The sequence below is a fragment of the Tamandua tetradactyla genome, chromosome 1 (genome assembly GCF_023851605.1).
Source record: "Tamandua tetradactyla isolate mTamTet1 chromosome 1, mTamTet1.pri, whole genome shotgun sequence".
In the NCBI taxonomy this organism is placed as follows: domain Eukaryota; kingdom Metazoa; phylum Chordata; class Mammalia; order Pilosa; family Myrmecophagidae; genus Tamandua; species Tamandua tetradactyla.
Genome location: NC_135327.1, coordinates 135,367,513 through 135,390,633, shown reverse-complemented (window position 1 = coordinate 135,390,633; position 23,121 = coordinate 135,367,513). Strand labels below are relative to the sequence as shown.

The 23,121-nt window shown below is 32.4% G+C and overlaps 1 protein-coding gene across 5 annotated transcripts in view; it reads right to left on the bottom strand.

Moving 5' to 3' along the window:
* Positions 1-23,121, bottom strand: part of CACNA2D1 (calcium voltage-gated channel auxiliary subunit alpha2delta 1) — a 501,299-nt gene that overhangs the window by 346,969 nt on the left and 131,209 nt on the right. The window lies entirely within an intron of this gene.

Genomic DNA, 23,121 nt, shown 5'->3' with positions numbered 1-23,121 from the left:
GAAGAAAGAAGCAAAAGAAAAATGTTTTATTTTTCCCAATCTTTTTTTTTCCTTCCTATGCTAAGTTACTTTGTCTCCTTGCCTAAGTGAGAGTTTTTTTTTTTTTTTTACCCCACATTTATAAAGATGAAATGGACTCTATGGGCTGCTTGGAACACATCTGACTTAGCTATGGGTTACAAAAGCACAGCAGGTCCAGGGCATAGAAACGGCAGGCAGGTGCTATATGCATCCTGCACCATTTAACAAGCACTCACAGATTAAAAGAGTAATTTCTTCTTTTTTCTAATCGTCAGTGGATCTAATTTACAGTTCATTGACTATTTATTATCACTGTCCTTTGAACACTCCTTTTTAATATCGTATGTCTTCAACCCAGGGTTATGATAATTAGCACCAATGCATTTTTTACTTTTTGGTAGATTCCCATAAAGTAACTTTAAGACCACTTGCCCAGCTGTTGGCATACAAACCAATTAGCAAGTGGTAAATTTGGTCTGGACTTTCTACTTCTTCTGCACATTACAGAGTCCCTTGTTTATTTCCAAAACCCATTATATCACTAATTTAAATTATACTTAGGCAGGCATGTTTAGAAATAAGATTACTGGCCTCAAGAATGGATGCTATACTTGACAGGGATGTTCTGGAAATAAAGTCATGTTGATTCTATCTTATCTCTTCCCATTTGCCCCATATTGCACAGTTGGGTTTGTTTTCAGTTTTCTTTTCTCATATACAACATCTGTCCTATATGCTTCACTGCACTGTCTTTTCAGTGAAGAAATGCAGCTGAGAAAGAAAATGAATATAAAATTCAGAGCTCCTAGGAGAGCTGACCCAAATTCTCAAATGATACCATTAAAATGCACTTTCTACTTTCTGGAAAGTACAAATCTGGGCTATCCTAATAAGACTCCTTAATGATTCAAATGTCATATATTTTGGCAAGCTATCTTTAACAGTTCTTTTTAAAATGATGAAGACAATTAAAATGATGAGAAAACAAACCCAACTATCTAATGACCTAAATATAAAAGGATAATGCTTGAGAGTGCAAAGGACTAAGAATAGGACGTGTTTACCTTGGCTACAGCCTTTTCAAACTGTTCTGCTTTTCTCAGCATCATTTTGGAGGAGAGTACGGATGCTGGATGCTTACTAATAATGTCACTTGTCTGCTGTGTGAAATGTTATGAATGCTTGAGGTAAAACAGTTCCAAGTATTTTATATATAGGTCTTCAAATCCCAGAGTATACATTCCTGAGGTTGTCTTTTTGACATTCATTCCTGTGTTAGAACTTGTTTTTTATATTCTAATATTGCTAAAGAATATTTTTAATGGCTCCCTTTTAGTTCTACCCATTTCCACCAAAAGTTAACCTATGAATGATTTTAGGGAAATTGAGTGCAGGGAAGATGCTTTGGGGGTTAGAGAAGGGGATGAGATCTGGGGAAAGGGACCTGGGGATATAGAACTAGCACTCACAGTAAAAGCCTGACTTCTCTAGCTAAAACTACATTTAAAAATTAAAAAAAAAGACTGAAGGCTTAGCTTCTTTATTAAGAGTCACTGAATTGATATATTTTATTGAGTAGTCTAGGCAGATTAAAAAGTATTCCTACTTAAATATTCGTTTTTCACAAATGTCTTTTAAAGACAGTAGCTTAATATTCCAGTTTGTAAAGAATCTGATGCTAATTGAGCAGGTTTTCTTTCAGTATTAATTTTAATTATTTAGAGCAGTATGAAGCTCTTCATAATTTCCCACCTGACAACTGGAATCCAGAAGAACAGCTGCCTATGATTTTATGCTCCTATGAACACACTGGAAATCAGAGAGTCAATAAGCTTAGGCATGAATTCTCTGTGTGTTCCATCGGGGTTATGAAAATGAACCCTTTGGAGGAGTTCAGAGAGAACTTGCAACTGAGAGTGATGTCCAAGCCACTGTGCAAAGTATTATGACAGTCATGGATCTCAAAGGAGCTGCAGGAAGAGAGGCTCCCTGCTGAAATGAACACAGCCCAGAGTTAAATAATAAATCACAGCCATGTAGCCAGACTGCAATAGTCACTGCCTATCAGAAAGTCCCTATATAAATATTTGGTTCCAACACAGTTGCATATCTTGATGGGACCTAATTGAAGTAGTTAGTTAATTGTCCTTTTGAAGGGAGATGAATGCTATTTATTTACAATAAATTGAGAGTTGAAGTGATACTGTTTGAATTTAATAATTGCAATAAATACATTGAAACGTACTCTTTCCACATTTATATGTGACACCCACATTCAAATATACCTACTAGCATGATTGTATGGCTCAAGAGTCTAATATAAACATAATTTAACACAAACATCTTTTGAGACCTCACATATTTTTTCTTCTTTTACAAAAAGAACAGAAGGGGGCGGGTCACGGTGGCTCAGCAGGCAAGATGCCATGCCAGAGGACCCGGGTTTGATTCCCGGTGCCTGCCCATGTAAAAAAAAAGAACAAAAGGTTTCTTATATGAACACATAGTATTATATTTGCTCTCAAACATGCCTGTTCAGGATACACTGAATCAGATGAATTATTCATTTTGAAGTTGCACTTATTTGTGGATAGAAGTTTGCAGAGACCCGGAATAAAAAGGTATGTAAATACAGGAATAAAAACCATCAGAACAGAGATCACCATACCAAAGAATGCAAACAGTGAACTATATAATTAATTTCTAACTTTGAAGTATAACAAATAAAGGGTTTCAATTAAAGAACTAAATATTATTCTTACAGAGAAAAGACAGAAGAAAAGCAATCACTATTTAACACAACATAGCTGAAATAGATTTCATTTATCCTGAATTTCTCTCAACAAAAAATTGGCCCACTGGTGGATATGACACCCCAGTCAACATTCAAAAAACCTCAATATTTACAGATTTTCTAATAGTGGGACGTAAAAGGGAGGGTCTTATTTTTCTAATCTTTATATCCCTAGGAACAAGAGGAGTGCCTGCATATATCAGTGATCAGTGAATACTTGTAGAATAAACAACCTTATCAAGAGTTCCAGCAAGGGATGTGAATACTACTGTGCCTTACCCAAGACACTTATTTTCTGATGAAAAGATTTGCCTTATCTTCCACTATCTCTTTTTTTTCACTGTAGGTAATACTTGCATCAGTGTTTTGATTTCTAAAGTTTGATATGGAAACACTTTAGAATAGATTAGAACAGAGAGAAACTAGATGTCAAAATATCCTTTCAGAGGTTTTTGTCATATTCTAGGTGAGAATTAATGAAATTGTAGGCTATGGCAGTGTCACAGAACGGAAGATGAAAGGACAGAGGGAAATACAGGAAAAATCAAAAGGATGCCTCAAATATTTACATGCTGAGGCATAGAAGGAGAAATAATAAATTGTAATTTAAATCTTAGGTAACTGCAAAGAGAGAATTCAAGAAGAAAACATACACCTTTCAGCAGTATTGCACTAGGTAAAATGGGCACAAAGCTAAAGATGTACGAGTCCAAAGCTAAATTTGTAGGGTAACCCGTCATTCTATAAAACAACACAAATATATTTACTTCCAATTAGTAATTGCATAAAATACATTTAATTAATTCTTAATTAAGCTGTATTTTTCCCAAATAATACAGATCTTCAAAAGTTAATTAGTACGGGGCAGGCCACAGTGGCTCCGCAGGCAGAGTTCTCACCTGCCTTGCTGGAGAACCGGGTTTGATTCCCGGTGCCTGCCCATGCAAAAAAAAAAAGAGAAAGTTCATTAGTACTGCAAGTCTTAATGGTAAAATAAAAAGCATTTAATTTTTGGGTGGTGCAAAGGTGCTTAATGGCAGAATTCTCTCCCACCATGCCAGAGACCCGGTGCCTGCCCATGCAAAAAAAGAAAAAAGCATTAATTTTTGAAATTCCTGTCCCACCCTTCCCATCTTTAATTGTCCCCCAGAGGCAATGATTTTCAATTGCTAACTGTCCCTTGCATTATATGCCTGACTTTTTATTATAACATACTAAAATTGCTGTATTTTTTTTCAGTTTTAAATAATTTCCATCACATTCCTCTTATGAAAATTAAGTATTTACTTCCTTACGTCATTTCCCACTTCCCCTCAACACATACATATGCACACACATTTTTCTCCCTCAATTTTCCTATTATAGGTAGTCATGATTTTCATGTCTTGCAATATTTAGTGTTACCATAATTATGATAATGTAAATATTACTTAGAGCTAAGTCATGTAGTGTACCCTGATAACATTTCCTTTACAACCCTTATTTTAACTCTCCAGGTAATTTTTTTTTTCAGTAAAAGAAATACTTCGTTCACATAATAATTACCACTGAGGCACATCCCCAGGCTCGCTAAAGGTAGGGTCAATCGCTTCAATATGGTCAAACACATCAGGTAACCTATCAGCTCCATGTTTTTCCTGCAGTCATCACTCCTGGGCAGAGAGGGAAGCCTCACTCTGCCCGCATTTGGACTGATTACATTCCTGGTCTGCTGTCCTGCTAATTTCCACATAATACCCTTGCCTCTTCCGGCTCTAAGAAAGAACGTATAGGAGGACACTTCTATGAGAAGTCCTGTTATGGTAGGTATGTCCTACCTAACACTCGATTAGGTATTATGGCTCGAATATATAATTCTGGTCTGCATATTATTAACCATCAGAATTTTGAAGGTATCTCCCATTGTCTCTAGTTTCCAGTTTTATTGTTGAAAATCTATTGCCATTTGATTATTAATCCAATGCAATATTCTTAATTTTTCTCAAGTACTTTAATATTATCTCTTTATCATTAATGATCTTAAACCTCTTACCAGTGTCCTTTTCTTTCATTGAACTTCATAATTAGTGATTATTTACCATCTGAATTTCATGCCCTTCAATTATAGAAAACAACTTATACATATATGCATATATGTGAGTGTAATTTAAATATATAAATATATTCATATATATGAATAAAATGTTAAATATTAATATATAATGAAAATTAGACACATTTATACATGAACGTATATGTGCATATATATATGTACATACATATATATATGCACATATATACTATATACACACAAAAATAATTTCCTCCCCTTCATTTCCTTTTCTTTCTTTTTAGAACTCCTTGTATTTCATTTTGGATATAAGAGACTGATCTAATTTTCTAAGATTTGGTCTTCTATTTTTAATTTTTTTGAATTACTTTTCTTACCTCCTAGCAGTGTCCTCTACTCTATTTTCTTTCCTTTCTACTTAATCATTTTGTTTCTGTGATCAATTTTCTGTGCTCTCTAAATATTTCTTTTTTAACAGCATTCTGTTCTTATTTCATAACTTAAAGATAACTTATCTAGGGATACTTATAATAATTTTTGAAGTTTTCATCTGCTCCTGCAGTCTCTATTGCCTCTGTGCTGGTTTTATCTTTTTCTTCTTTTTATTCATATTTGGCTTTTTGAGTTTCACATTATGTTTGAGGTTTTTCTCAAATGTATTTAAACTTTGGCTATCCATATTTAAGGGTGCCATTAAAAAGCTGATTAGAAGCTTTTGGTGTATGGACAAGCTTTGCTAAATTGTTGGTTTTACCACAGGTAATTAAGTGGACACTGGACATGTTTCTTGTTGTTGCTGTGTTGTGATTTTTGTATTTTTTGTTGTTGTTGTTGAATCCCAAAATGTCAGTCTCACACCTCAGGGTACAGAACTCATTTAACCATTTTCTCTTTTGGTATGATGCTTCAGCCTTGTATCTCTGAACTTAGAACTCCTTGTGTTCAAACCTTGGAGAAGATACACCTCCAATATCCTGCAAGGCTGAGTTCAACAGGGGACGGAAACTAGGAAAGTAAAGTAATTTAAACTCTCTCAACCAGTCTTCAGTTGTGCAGTTCTACCTGGCAATCTACCCATCAGAGACAACTGTGGCTCCAATTTCTAAACCCCACCAAGGTTTCAAGGAACAAATGAATTTACTTCTCATCCTATTATCCCAATGCATTCTCTAAGCGTTTTGCTCTTGCTGATTTTCTAAGTCAATGATCACCCTTCCAGTTCTATAATTTTGTTAGAATCTCTTACGTAAATTCTCTTTCTCTATAATCCTTATTCTTATGATTTATGTCTTTTTATTCCTTTATGTTAGTTTAATGGCGTATTGGAAGTGGAGATAAATACATTGTTCAATGTGTTTAATCTTAACTCTAGTAAAACAGTAAACTGTTTAGTTCAATAATAACATAAACTGGATCAGCTATACTTTGCTACAGTTAAACATGCTAGTAAATTCCTTAATGTTAAAAAAGTACTTTGAGGGCAGGAGACCCAGATTCGGTTTCTGGTGTCTGCCCATGCAAAAAAAAAAAAAAAAAAAAAAAAAAGTAAAAGGTACTTTAAAATGAAAATAAAGATAATGTTTCTATTATAAATAAAAATTAAATATTTTTTGTTTTCTCTTTATTTTTATTTGATGTGAAACTGGTAATATAGCATAGATCAAGGTTTTTGCTTGAAATCTGGTCCCTTTATTACAGGCTTTCCTCTCTTGAATTTACAAATTCAGAGTTATCACACTTGAAATTTCCATATGGTTGCATGACTCATCATTTATTTTTACTATAGCTGGGTTCCCCATTGCACAGAAATATGACTTTCATACATGAGATAGCATGATTTAATTCTTGGGAGAGAAATATATTTTAAAATAAAAAGCAGACTGACTAATAGTTATAATAAATCTTATCATTAAGTATTTCCTAATATAAAAAACATATTTCAGAAGTCAGGGAATATATTATGCTTAAAATAATTACAGAGGAATCTTTTATGGAAAACAGATGATTGTCTAGATTTAGATTAGTTGTATCCTGAAGCCCAACAAAATTTAAGCTATCCAGATGGTAAATATCAATTCTATCTTTCTACAGCTTCATCAGGAGATTGCACTAATACATTTGAGGCTGATTTCTAGAATATAAAGACCCAAAGCACTAGGTCAGAGTTTTCCAGGGAAACAGAACCAATATGCATATATAAAATATAAATTTTATGAGATTTTTTTCATAGGAATTGCTTCATGTGAATGTGGGGATGGCAAGTCCAAACTCCGCAGGGCAGGCAGCAAGCTGAGAAATCTGATGAACGTTTTTGATGAATTTCCCAGGAGAAGCTGGCTGACCAAAGTAAAGATGGAGCTCCTTCCTAACTGTTGAAATCATCATTTCTCTTTTAAGGCTTCAACTGATTGGATAAGACTTTTCTCAATGTTGAAGGGAATCTTCTAAATTGATTGTAAATGTAATCAGCCATAGATGTAATCAACTTATTGATAATTTAAACTCATAAAATATCCTCACAGTAACAGTCAAGCCAGTGCATGCTTGACCTAACAATTGGATACCAGAACCTGGTCAAGTTAACACACAAACTTAACCATCACACTCTAATTTACCGATATTTTAATATGCTAAATTATAAAAGAGACAGAGGGAAGAGTTGCCATCTAATTGTTACGAGCACAAAATCTTTCAAGAAAGGAAGTAAAACTTGAGACATCACTTTGGAGGAAAAAAGCATATATTTCTTCCCATTTCTTCAAATATTCTATAGAGAAATAAAAGTCCAAACTTAAAAGTTAATGTAAATGTTTCATGCTATAATAAAATAATAAGTATCAGGGGAGAAAAGATTCAGTCATTGAATCTTGTTAATAAGAGCACTTGGGCCACCTACATATAAGCATGTCCAGGAAAAAAAATTTTCTCTCAACTGTGCTCTGACTTAGAAATTGTATCTGGAGCGACAGTGTCATAATTTAACAAGGCAGAGAATTTAGTGATTTACAGTTTAGGAACATAAGTGAGTCAACACACTATAACAGAACAACTGTGTAATCATATAAAAGACAAAAGTGTCAAAAAATGCAAGTATATCAATACTTGGTTATTGAGTAGAAAAACTGTTTTGATAAGTGACCCATTTTTAAATCAGATTATCATCAGAGAGCATTTCTGATATGTACATCAGTCCCCTTAAAGTGTCAAGTTAAAATTGAGCAGTTGTAAGAGTAACTGAAATTTTGTGCTACCACAATTAGCAAAGGCAAAGCCCTCTTGGAGGGGCAGGAGTTTGATGAATTTAGAGAAATTTAAACCTCAGTGGCCTAACTGCACAATTTTATTTTTATAAGTATGCTTTTTCTTTTAGCCATCTGTCAAACTTATTCTTCTTTAATTTTTATTAATTCACAATGTAGCTATAGAAAGGTCTGTCTTCACCCAACCCAAACCAAGATAGAGTTAATCAAGACCCCGTATATATTACCACTTGTGCCAAAAGAATTATGTACCCTAGAAAACCCGTTTTCATCCTGATTCAATCTTTTGGAGGCAGCCATTTTTTAAATCCCTATTCAGCACTGTAGATTGGAAATTTGAATAGATCATCTCCCAGGAGATGTGATGCACCCAATTGCGGATATTTTTTTATTAGAGGGGATGTGACTCCGCCCATTCAAGGTAGGTCTTGATTAGTTTACTGGAATCCTTTAAAAGAGAAAACATTTTGGAGTCACAAGAGCCCACACAGCCAGAGACCTTTGGACATGAAGGAGGAAAGCACCCCCAGGGAGCTTCATGAAACAAAAAGACTGAAGAGAAAGCTATCAGACATTGCCATGTTCGCCATGTGCCTTTCCAGCTGAGAGAGAAACCCTGAACCTCACTAGCCTTCTTGAACCAATGTATGTTTCTCTGGATGCCTTAGATTGGACATTTCTATAAACTTATTTTTAATTGGGACATTTCCACAGCCTTAGAACTGTAAACTTGCAATTTAATGAATTCCCCTTTTTAAAAACCATTCCATTTCTGGCATATTGCATTCCGGCAGCTTGCAAACTAAAACACCACTGTATTTTCAATGCTCCTTATGGGTTCAGTTATTATAGTATTCTAATTTTTTATTTATGTATGGGAATATGAATTCTTGCATCTCCAGCACTTATTTTGTATCTGGCTTATATAGTCTATATTCACTAAGCAAGATTCTAATATAAGTCACTTGCTATCAAAAAGATACATGCTTATAGTTGGAAACTGCCTACAAATCTGAAAAGATCTTCCTAAATTTTAGAGTCTAGGATGCTATGTTTTTTTCTTTTCAAAAAAACCCACTATGTTAAAATATAATATACCATTAGACATTATCACAATAATCTTGGTAATTGATAGGTGACATACCCCCTGGCATCCCATGTTGAATAAAAATGTCAGCCCCTTTAATATTTTTGTCAGGAAATAGGTTGAAAGACAATCTTCCATTTGCTTTCCGCTAACATCATCTGATAAATTAGAAGTATATTTCTTCTAATCTTATTATGAAAGCTCTAGGGTAATAGAATGTACTAAACTTGGAAAACTAGCAAACATCAAGTAAGATTAACATTTATTTTCAAAAGTAACTAAAATAAAGAGAAGATTCATTGTCATTATAATATAAGGAGGCGCCTATAAAAATTAAAAAGATTTTTAGGACACCCTAGCTACATTTATACTCAAGATCACATTGGTCAGTCTCATTCAATATAGCACACCCACCCAGGAGATATCCTATTTAAGGTGCTGAAGGCCAGCAATAAAGAATTTTACCATATTTCAGCAAGAGTAATAGGCTATCTTAAAAACAATTATGCATCCATTTGCCTTCATAAACAACCTTATCACCAAATGAGACTTGAAGATCATTGTTCACAATTACTTTGTGGTATAGATATATCAGAAGCAGAATTATTGCCAAGGGGTAGTTTTAATTAGAATCAAGTAGGGTACAATTGAGACTTTAATAAGAAACTTTTAACTTAAAATACATTAAAACCAAATTATTATGAAATGCATGACTAATTAGAAAATGCTATTCAAAAATGTCCTTCAATTAAATACAAAGAAATATTTGCAACAACTATAGAACCATAAATTTCAATTATAATGATTAAATAATATTTAGTTTGAATTTTTAAAGTGTTCCAGTAGTAATAGCTCTAAAGATCAGTGCCATATAAATATTTTCCACGAACTGGAAGTCCAAAGACAATTTTAAGATTCCTGTAAATGACCTATCTTTGAACATCTGAGTTTACTAATATATATTTTACAGAAAAAGAAATATAGCTGTCATTAAAGGACAGATAATATTACAGAGTCACATTATGCAGTTCACTGAGGTTCCACTGTCTTTCTCTCCCTCATTTATGCTTATAAATTTCAGTTCTCATAATCCAAAATTTCCATCCTTCTTTACAATATTATTAACATCTGACAACAGCATGTTCCAATTGGAGACTTGAATTCATGAATTAGTTTCCTATCTTGATTTTAAATTTCACATTCATAATCATTCGCATTATGGAATTTATTTAAAATGAAAGGCTCCATAGATGTGTTTTATAATGATGCAGATTAAAGTATGCACAATTAAATAAATAAGTAAAAGCAATGGTAAATGTCAAGTCATTTTCGCCTGATTCAGTGAATTAGAAAAATTAATCTCTCTAATTATCACATGAACATGTTAACATTACACATCTCTTTAACATTAAAGAGATACTACATAAAAAATGAAAGTTGAACTTATACCAAACTATGTTCAGAAAATTTTTTTTGAGGGAGGGCTGTTTAAGTGAGAACTGTAACATTCTCATCACTGTTTTTTTCCCCAAGCATTGTCTTCTCAGAAACAAAAGTAAAAGTTGCTTCAGGTAAAAAGAGAGAATATGTCTCTACAATTTCAATGTATCTTCATTATTATTTCACCAATCTTTCAGTTTTACTATTACCTGAGTAACAACCAAAAATATGATTTTAAATGCATTTCTATATCACTAAATGAATAAAAATTCTAGGAAAACAAAATTTTAGAAAGACCATTAAGGAAGCAAGATTATATTTTAATCACTAACCAATTTATTCATTCAGTAAATATTTACTGAACACTCACTATCAGGAACTGTAAATCTACAGATGAATAAGAGAACTAAAGTAGGTCCAGTAGATTTCACAGCACAGGAAGACAAAAACAAACAAGCAAAAATTTTAATAATTACCAATTGGTAATAATTGCTTTGAAAGTAATACAGGTATCTCCAATTCATTATAACAATCGGGGATATCTGATTTTGACAACATAATCAGAAAAGGCTATTTTGTTCAAAGGACTTTTAGATTAGAATCTGAGGAATAAAGAAAAAGCATTAAAGCACTGAGCTGGAAAAGATTGTTCTGAGAGAACAGAATATGCAAAGACTCCAGGTGGGCACGACCTTGGCATACTGGAAGGAGGTCAGTGGATTGAAGTATAGTGAGGTATCACGTGGTAGGAGACTAGGTCAGAGAGAAAAGGACAAGCCAGCTCACATAGGGTCTCAGAGGCCTTGATGGGAATACAGATTTTATTCTAAGTGAATAATATTTTATATGTGTGAAAGGGAATTTGTGAAGCTCCTCTATGATTGGACATACAGATTACATTGTCTAGACACACACACAAATTAAAAACCATGAGTAATTCATATGAAACTAAATTTTAATTCAAAATATGTATAAAAAACACTTTGGTGATTACTATATCTTGATATCACAAGGTATGCAGAAAAGAACATTTCTAAAAGTAGTAACTTTTATCGCAGGTTTGAACACTAACAACCATGTTTATAGTCACCCAAAGGAATATTTAAAAACAAATAAAGGAAAGAAAAATCACAGATTTTATAACAAAACAGTTGCAATTTCTTCCAAAATGATTGTTTCTAAAGGAAGAATTAATTCTGTTATTATCCAACTAATTAAATTCATGTTTTCAGAGAATGATCCATGAAGGCAAAATAGTTTTAGAAAGAAAGATAGAAAGAATAGAAAGAGAGAAGAGATTGCTGCCATTTCCCAAGTTCTATATTTGAATTTATCATTTAAGAAATCTTGTTTTAATACACTTACAAGTTATTCTTTTTACTCTGAAAGTAGTAAAATAAAAATAAATAAATTTTTCAAAAAAAGAAGGCTTATATGGAAACATATTTATGAAAAATTACTTTTAATTTTGTGTTTGGTATAGAATTCATATATAAAATGTGCCCTTCATCTAATAAACATAATTCTAAAATTGTACTAAATATTATAAGTATTTTAATATAAATAAACACAAAATACTTCCTAAAAATAAGATTTATTACATCTATATATTAGCCTTTCAAAGCTAATTAAAATACTTCAATATAGTATCTGAATTACTGGTAGTGGTGATGATAATGAAACATTTGATGGTAATTTCCAAATTTAAATTTAATAAAAGAAAAATGGATTAATAAATAAGATTCAAAAAGAAACATTGGAATTTCATTTACATACTACAATTCCATGACAACTGCATAAAAGTTGAAATCGAAATGGATGATTAGCTAAACGAAGGTTTGCCAACCTAATAAATAGAGTGACCTAATATCTCCAGTGATATTAGGTTCTAGTTTTTTTCTGTTGTATTATAAAGAAAATTTTATATAATGATAAAATTTTCACTTTCCTAGCTGACACATATTTTTAAATGGTAATTCCCAATTATGTAAAGTTTGGAAAATGGGTACATGCAAACATAGCAAAAACCTTCATAATTAATTTGAGGATATATAACAAAAAGACTTGGAATATGCACACACACATTTGCTAATTTTTACCACGTATTCAAGGGAATAACCCAGGGTTTATGAAATGACTTTGTGCAAGGATAAGCATCCCAACATTATTTATAAATAGACTATAAGACAAATCTAATTTAAGACAAAGGAGGATTATTAAATAAATTCTGTTATGTCCAAAGGTAGTTGGACAGCTATTAAAAGCCATGTTAAAAATGAACAATTACTCCTATTGGAAAATTTATGATGCACGGGGGGTATATGACTGAAATGATACAACATAACTTTTATAATCAGAAGCACAGTTAGCAGTTTCCAATGGTCCTGACTTTACCACTAATTAATCTCATAATCTTGAGAAATGTATTTAATTTATCTGGTTTTCAGATATCTCCTCTCTAAAACAAGTATTATAATGTGACAAATGTGAGTCCACTGAGATAATGCATTTGAAGTATTTTTCAAGAATCTGGGGTGTTCATTCACATTGACTATATTGGCATAACCTTAACTTGTAACATAAATATTTGTATATAATTAATTGAATATTCATTCAAAAATATGAATCATGGCTATATCTGATGACAGGATTAAAAGTAATTCTCATTCTCATGTATCTTGTATCCAATCTGTGTAACTTATGTAATTAGAAAATATATTACTTTAAAATAATAAGAACTGAATAAAAATAAAACTATATTAATGTTATGTCAGTGATTAAAAAATTGTTTAAATATTTTTAAAAACTAGCATACATTCTTTTGCCAATTTTTATTTATATCATACTTTTCTAAGAGAATCAAATGACTAAATAACGCTTAACTCATTTACATTTTCAATCTTAATAATGCTTAGGTTGCTTCTATATCTGATTCTCAAAGGATGAAAGGTTGCCAGGGCAAACAGGTAAATACTTTTGTTTGCTTTATTTTATTTCATTTTTTAAATTTGGGTTATTTGCCATCTTAGCTCAGTTGAAAATTGAAGATAAAAAATTAAGGTTATATTAGTCTTCATTAATTTTTTACAAACTCTACAGAAATTGCGCTTGTGTTCAAAATGCTGAAAACATTTATTCTTCTAGTCAGTTGTATGTGCTGCTTATTAAAGAACATGAGAAAGCCAGAGAATACTGTTTCACTCAATTCTTCCAAACACTGGGATAATAAGACTTCCGGCAAAGCACACATACACACACACATAGTAATCTTACTTATGTATATATAGTCAGCATACCAAATAAGTGTAATGACTGTCAACAGTATACATGAAGAAGTACGAGAAAATATTAACACTGAGGTGTGCTAACTATTGACAACCTGAGGGCATCTCAAACTTTGGCATGCAATCTTTTCCTTAAAAAACATATAGAGGGTTCATATCTGGGTAAGAAATAAATATTCAAAAATTTCAATTTGTGATTTTAAAACAAAAGTCTCTTTCTCCTCCCCTTACCCAAAAACCGTCCACTCTCACAGCAGAAATAATGACATTTTAGTGAGGCACCGAATGCATGACCTAACCCGTCACTATACCAGTGATAATGTGATGATTCAAAGCAATGTGATTAATGTTACTCTGTGTTTCTACCATACCACTTCAAATTACAATCTGGAATAAAGAACAAAATAGCTTTGTTTCTCCTACTCTAGATTTTTAAGCATGCCACTTCCCTAAATAATATAGTCATTGTTAGATACTGATAGTAAATTTGAATAGAAACTAATATCTTCCTACAAAAAATTTTTATCAAGCTATTGAAAGTAACAAAAGCCGTTAGATTTGGATTTTCTCCATATTTACCTTTAAGCAGCATATTTTTAATGATTAATGGCATAATCAGAACTTTGTATAATTTACAACTAGATAACATACCTTAAAATACATGTTTATAATTGGAAAGAAGACATATTAATGTTTTGCTTAAAATAATGCAAAATTTTACATTCTTAGTATTTTTCACATGGTTGGACATCGATAATAAAAGTGATGTATATTGACATTTAGAGAATAGAATTTCATTTGGTGAGAGGAGATTCTTTGACCTGATTATAACTTCTTTCCCTCTGTTTTCATCATTTGCTTATCCTGAATCAATGAATCAAACTGCATTTCCATGAACCAGTTACCAGATAGAACCTCTAGGCAACCAGTTCTACGAGATCCAAAGGGAGAGAACTCGTGCAGGGCTTACTTCCCCAGGGGCTTTACATTTGCTGGAACATGTATAGAAATCCAGTGTGATGAGTGAAAAACAGAAGATCCGAGAAGTTATCACCTAGCATCTGGTTTTGACCTATTTCCATTCCAAGGTGTATGCAGTCCCCTATAAGTGACCCTGTGAGGTATTGCTGACCTCAAAAGGCTAAGCTGCAGTTTCTCTTAAATGGGGAGCAAGGGTGGTAGTCAACTATAGTCAAGCATTAAATTTAGGGGAATCTGGTGAATATGATATGTAATGTTTTATTTATCTTTCAATTTTTCTACATGTTTTTTGTTTAAAAGTTAATAATTTTAAATAATGAATTTAAATATTATTTTAAAATAATTTTAAATTTTAAAAATGGGCGGAGTGAACAAAATGGATATTCAGAGTGAGCCTTCCTTACTCTTAAGGCTAAGAATGTGCAAGAAAGACTCTGGGTCAAAATGGAATGATTACCACTTCGTTATAACACAAGACCTCAAAGGGCTAAAGACTGCACTCCAGGTGGAGCAAATAAAGGTTCTGAGTCCAGAGAGAAGAAAAACAGAATATTCTCCTAGCAAAAGAGAGTGTATGAACAAAATAAATGAAATAATAAAACAAACAAATGATTGAGGAAAAAAAATCATGGTTTCAAAATAAACAGTGAAGCAGATGAATTAAAGAAGAAGGTAATAGTGGAGGTCTCAGCTAGTGGCCTGAAAGTTCAAAGACAAGAAATTCAAACTGATGAAAACTTAAAGCAACACAAATAGTAAAGGAAAAGGTAAGAGCTAAGGAGAAGAGATCTAGGCAAACAACCTACCATGAAAAATAGTAAAATATTCTAAAAGGAGAGACTCTAACTAAATATTAATTGTTATTAATATTAAATGTTAATTTTAATTAAATGTTCCTGAGCTGGAAAAAGACCTAAGTCTGAAGATAAGAATGGCTCACAGACTAGTAGGTTAGGTGGAGGATCTATGCACCCCCGCCTAGGCACACCTTGATAAAATTACGGAATTCCAAGTAAAGCTCTCAGAGACAAGACTGCAGCATAAGGGATAAGGAGAAACTGTGCAGGGATGTGAAATATAAATGCTTTAAAAACGCTCTTGAAGAACCTCTTCTGTTGCTCAGATGTGGCCTGACACAAACTCACTGTCCTCCACCTGTCTACGTGGGACATGACTCCCAGGGGTGTGGACCTTCCTGGCAACATGGGACATAAATCCTAGAATGAGTTGAGACTCAGCACCAAGGGATTGAGAAAACCTTCTCGACTGAAAGGGGGAAGAGAGAAATGAGACAAAATAAAATGTCAATGGCTGAGAGATTCCAAACAGAGTCGAGAGATTATCCTGGAGGTTATTCTTCTGAATTAAATAGATGTCACCTTTTTAGTTAAGGTATAACAGAGAGGCTGGAGGGAACTGCCTGAAAATGTAGAGCTGTGTTCCAGTAGCCATGTTTCTTGAAAATGATTGTATAATGATATAGCTTCTGCAACACAACTGTGTAATTGTGAAAACCTTGTGTCTGATGCTTCTTTTACCTACCTTATGGACAGATGAGTAAAACATATGGATTAAAAATAAATAAATAATAGTGGGAACAAATGTCAAAAAAATTTATAAGATTGAAATGCTAGTGATCAATGAATGGGAGGGGTAAGGGGTATGGTATGTATGAATTTTTTTTTCTGCTTTCTTTTTATTTCTTTTTCTGAATTGATGCAAATGTTCTAAGAAATGATCATGATGATGAATATACAAATACACAATGAAAAAAGAATGTTCATATTGTGTGTTGATTGGTTTTATTATTTTAAAAAAGTACTCTTGAAACGCATACAGAAGGGACATACTATGAAAGAAATTCTCATAAGAAATAATCTCTCTCCTAAAATTGTATCAATAGTATTAACAAGTGTAGGGAAATTAGGAAGAAATAGATAAGAATGTTGTAAAACAGCACATCTTATTTGGGAAAATAATAGGGGAAGGAACAGGCTGGAAAGGCAAAAACTGCCAAATTGCCAAGGGAGAAAATGGAAAGAAAAACTATTAGATCACTTTAAAAAAGGAAAAAAGGCTTTATAAAACAATCAACAGTAAGATGGAAGAGATGAAAAAGTAATTGAGACATCAAGCAAAATGTGAATGGTTTAAATTCTTCCATCTTTTAATGGGAGAAATTATTAGATTGGATTAAAAATTAAAAATGAATTATACATTGTTTAAAAGAAGCACGACTAAAAGGTGAAAATGTTCAACATAAAGGGAAAGAAAAAGATATCACACATGAACAAAAAAAAGCAAGTGAGATGATACTGTAAGACAGTGAATTTTTTACAAAATCACCTGCTTAATTCACATAAAATATCATTTCTTACCGATGACATGAAGAAAATGAGGATATTAAGATCCTGGAAAATTAAGTTTTGAGTACGAGATAATACAAACATTTTATTTCTCCACATATCTAATTCCATATATAAAATAGACTAATTTCCATAAATATTAGTATCAATCAAAATGAAACTCAATCCTCTCACTTATTTTTTTAAGTTGTACTTAACTACTGGTTATATTTTGCAAGTACTGGGAGAAGTTTTAATTAATTCCTTAGATCAAGAATTTAAGGAATATCCCAAGTGGAAGGCATTTTTGGGTAACATTTGCTTTCTGGTATGGGGACTTCAGAAACAGATAAATTGAAAAGAAAAACCTCCCAAAAATAAAAAATCAAGTTTATTTTTACTTGATGAATTATAATTTTTCTTATATTTTTACGATCACTAAGAATGACTTAAGGAAACAGATAATGAATAAGGTAGTTTTAATGATTTAACATAACTACTTAATTTAGCAAATTCAAATAACTGCTTTAAGCATATTTAACAGACTGTTCTAATCACTAATAGAACAGAACTGTCTTTCAACTACATCCTTTACTGAACACTTCTTCGTATTTGGGTATATATCCTTGACGTCGTCACTATTTTTGTCATTGCCAATTACCTTTATAAACTATTTTATAAGCAGTTATTAGAACTATTTCTTCTCTGTATAAAACTGAAAAAAATTAATACTAAATATTCTCAGACTTGCTGTTATAACTCCAATTTTCCTCTCTCACCATGCCCTACTTTGCACAAAAGAGAACAACTATACATTTTCCCAACTCTGATAAAGCAAATAGAATTATTTTCTATTTGAACAGAAAACTAAAGCACTTGAACCATATTTTAATATATAAATCAAAATATCTGACCCACTGACACTTGAACACTTAGTACAAAGTGAATCAGAAGCAAATGCACCAATATAATTGAGAGCATATTATGCAGAGCCCAGTCTCTCTTTGTTGATTAATATTAGTTGAATATTATCCAATTTTTAAACACTAGCTATCCCATACGAATCTGTGTTTATACAAGCTACCAAGAACACATAGGAGCCTTTTGGGGCTCACCGCTTCTTAAAATGTGTACATTATTTTCTTTTTTAAACCCTGCCACTAAATGGAGAAGTGGGAAATTACTATTGTCACACAAACACAACAAAATGTACACTGCCAGCTCTTTCCGTAATGGACGCCTACTTATGTGGCAATAAAACACTGGATAATTCCCCTGTGTGCAAGCGGAGGAGAGGAAAAGTATGGTCTGCCTTGACAGGAACTGCTTTTAAGTCTTTAAACTGTCCTCCTTCCAGTATTTATTCAGCATGCATTCTATGCAGCTGAGAAATGTTGTTTCAAATCAGTGAGCATGTCTAAAATATTTAGGGGAGCGCAGCTGAGAATCTTTAGGATAACTAAACTTAGCAACTTTTCTCAGAGAAGGCATTAGGTGCCACTTGCTGCTTCTTAATATCCTGATGTAGCTTCCAATGGTGATGCAGGGATTGGTATGAAGAGTCAGCTAAGGACTAGAGTCTACCATTTAGTGAAAAGAAATTTGATCACATAAACACAGCAACATTAAATAGCCCTGATTTTCCTGACAAGATTACCGGCAGATACTCAGCATCACTGAAATTAAAGAAAGCAACCCCTCTTCAAATTCCCAAAGGACAGCTTCATTTTTTTAATTATAAACTCCAATAAACAATTATTTGGGGTAAAGGAATGACAGTGAATACATTAAACAGCTACAAATTTTATTAAGAATTAAATTCTAAGAGTCTAATCAAATTCTTTGTACTTGACCTCTCCTAATCCTATAGTGCACCTTTCCTTTATCCTTTTAGGAGTAAGATCTTGTCTTTTCACTACATTCCAGGCCCTGCATTTCTCACCATTTGTGATTAAATGTTGGATAATTTAAGCTTATTTTAAGCTTAGAACTTAACTGCAAATGATCCAGTTAGCTCTGCATATTTCTGTGTGGCTTGCAGCAATTCAACAATTGTTGGTTTTCACAGATAAATTAAAGTAATTAAACTAAGCCTAATAAAATCTTTTGGATTTTATGATCTCTGTCTCCATCTCCAGATAATAAATCCAGCACATATTTTTATATAAATACATAATAGTTAGTAATAGGGGAAACTATGGTTATAAGGGATTATAAGGGAACTCTGTACTTTCCATGCATTTTTTCTGTAAACCTAAAACTGCTCTACAAAGGTTTATTTTTAAAAATGCATAATGCATTAGCAGTAATTGTAAGGCTAGTGGGTAGTAAGACAAGATCCTCCTTCCTTCGATCCCTCCTTTCCTTCCTTCCTTCTCTTTCAATTCTTCTTTTCCTTGTGATTAAAATTAAAATAAGCTGATAACATTACCACTTTTTTGTACAGTTCAATTAATGAAAAATAAAACATAATAACCTATAATCTTATTTTGAAACAAAATACCCCCCAGAACTACATGATATATTAAAAAATGCTTAAAACTCTAATCGTACACTTTCTTGCATTATTTAATAATAAGAAGATGAACAGGAGAAATGAGAAGAGAAATGCTGAAAGAATTAAATGAATACGTAAAAAGTGATTAGCAGAGAATCTAGTACATAATAAGTGTAAGGTACAATGAGGGAAAATGCTACTACAAAGGTTGAACTTTAGAATTAAGTAGATTTGGATTCAAATTTTCAGGCATGATAGCTCTATAAAACAGAGATAATATTAGTACCAAATGCTAAAGTATTATAAGGATTAAATAAGTAAATGCAACATAAGTTCTTAGCACAGTGCCTAGTATATCAGAAGCATTTACCAAAGTATTGTTATTACTATTATACTCTTATTACAAGGTCTTTTACAAGGTATTGAATTTTTAAAAAATGTTTTTGGTACTTTAAACTAAAAACTTCATTACTCTCAGAAATGCAATCAAAACCATAGTGAGGTACCACTTCACACCCACTAGGATGGCTATTATTTTTTCAAAATGTTAATTAAAAATAACAAGTGTTACCAAAGACGCATAGAAATTGGAACCATTATACATTATTGGTGGGATTGCGAAATGGTGTAGCCACTGTGCACATCGGTTTGGTGATTCCTCAGAAGGTTGAGCATAGAATTACCATATGAGCTGGCAATACCATTTCTTGGTATATACCAAGAAAAAGAACTGAAAGCAGGGACTCTAACAGTTATTTGTATACCAATGTTCATAGCAACAGTATTCACAATAGCCAAAAGGTAGAAGTAACCCAAGTCTTCATCAACAATGAACAGATGAACATAATGTGGTATATACACTCAGTGGAGTATTATTCATTAAAAATGAATATTTTTATGAATGTAGTTCTGATACACACTACAACACAGATGAACCTTAAATACATCATGTTGACTGAAATAAGACACAAAAAGATACTGTATGGGGCAGGCCACAGTGGATCAGCAGGCAGAGTTCTTGCCTGCCATGCCAGAGACCTGGGTTCAGTTTCCGGTGCCTGCCCATGCTAAAAAAAAAAAATACTGTATGATCTTGATTATTAGAAATGCCTAAAATAAGCAAATTCATAAAGACAGATAGAATAGTGGTTACCAAGGGCCTAGGGTTGAGGTGAAAGGAGGGTTATTGCTCAATGAGTGCAGAGTTTCTGTTTGAGGTGATTAAAAAATTGGGATAATGGATGCTGGTGATGGTATGTAGCATAATATTTTGAATGTAATCAATACAACTGAACTGTACATTTGAAAGTTGTTAAGAAATTTTGAGCTATATATACAATGATAAAAATTTTAAGAAACTTTTTAAATATCAGAAAAAACTGCATCACACAACTGAGAAATTGTAAAAATTAATTTCACTTCAAAATATAGTTACTGATAAAAGTGTCAGAAATTATATATTAATCTATTTTGATCACTTAAGTTCCCTACTTGAGAGGGGAAAAGTTCAGGTATATGAAGTCAGTTCATGAAGACGGACATTTTTGCAAGAGCCAAACATATCTTTATAAGCGGCAAGCAAAGATGGCTATTGAAATCCACATTAAAAAAAATCTCCAAGCACATAAATATCATACAGGATGATTTATTTAATTATTTTCCTATTTAACAGGTCGCATTATGTTCTACTAGGAAAAAGAATGACATAGGCAGTAATATGTAATAGGGCAATAAATTCTCCATAAACCTCTTGTTGTAATGAGTCATTATTATTTATTATAAGACTTTTAAGGCAGCAGACCTAGAATTTCTGAGAAAAGTCAGTGTAAACAATCAGAGGGTATAGGTTCATCAGGCAACAACAGACCAATATTCATAGTAGTTTTAATGAGGAAGTGGTATGGGACTAAATAAATTAAGCCGAGAAGAAGTGGACAGTTTTTTGTAAATAAGGTTCACCTGTCAAGACATAACTTGGTTTTTGTTTTTCACTAGGCCTTACCGTTGTCGGTTGCCCTAGAATTCCAAGTCTGCCAACAGCAAATCACTCAAATATGCAGCATACTGGCATCTGCTGTAGCTGGGATAATGCATGTAAGACACAGCATATGAGAAGGTATCTTTAATCAGTAAGTATAACTCTCAGGCTAAAATCTGTTAAATCTGTTTGTTTTTTTAAATAAATCTGGAAGACAGATGTTTGCTCCAATCAACCTACTAATTTTGAACGGATTATGGCGCCAACAACAAAGGATTATTCTGTAGAGAACAATAGGATTTTCTGACATCATTATGATAATTAAAAATTAATCTGTTATTTAAAAAGTCGAATTTTATTTGCAAAACTCTATTTAACTTATTACACAGGACCAAATACAACCTGATCATTCCTACCTAAGTCCATCAGAAGCCCTGTTATTTAAAAACAAATTTTAAAAAAAAGAGAAGAAATTAATGGAAGGATTGAAGATCCTTTCTATTTCTTAAAAAGAAAAATACAAATAATTCCCCATATGCTTTTTAACACAGCCATTCCAATTATATAATTTTAATAAAATAATCAAGAGTTTCCCACAAGTATATAAGATGTATTATAAACAACATTAATAATGTCTATAATATCAAAATATAAAGACAAACCAAATATCAGTGGAAGAGTGCCTAAATAAACAATAATATATCCATATAATGAAATACTACACGGCCATTGAAAAGAATGGTATAAATTAATATCCATTTACAGAAAATTTTTCAGGAAATACTGGTAAATTACACACACATACACATGATGGTCTTAGAAGGTAGTCACCAAACTTCAAAAGGTAATTTTCCTCTGGTTGGTGGAAATGTAGGGATTTTTTTGTTTTTGTCTTAATACTACATTTTTGTAGTATTAAGTATTACTCACATTATTTATGACAAAGCTACATCTGCTTAGTTAAAAAGCATATCGGAATCACATAACATACATCTAATATCAAATAAGATTCAACTCACAGAGAATAAAGTATTTCTGGTAGTAACTAGATGATAAGCAAATGAAAAATTAATTCACTGTTATACTTTATTGGGGTACTCCTTTTCTGAAATACAGCCTTCAATTTTGGTCTCTCTGTTTTAAGAAAATTGGGGAATAAATATTTGATAGCTACCAGAATACAAGACAAAATGTAAAAGGAATAGGAAGTACATTTAGATAGAAAGTTAAATTCATTAGGTTCTAGAACTATATAACATAATGTTGAAAACTGTAGGTTTTACAAGTCAGGCATACCTGGGTTTAAAACCTCCTCTACCAGGTACTTAGAGTTGGATGGCTTTGGGCTTGTTATGAAATACTTCTGCTCTTCAGACACAATCAC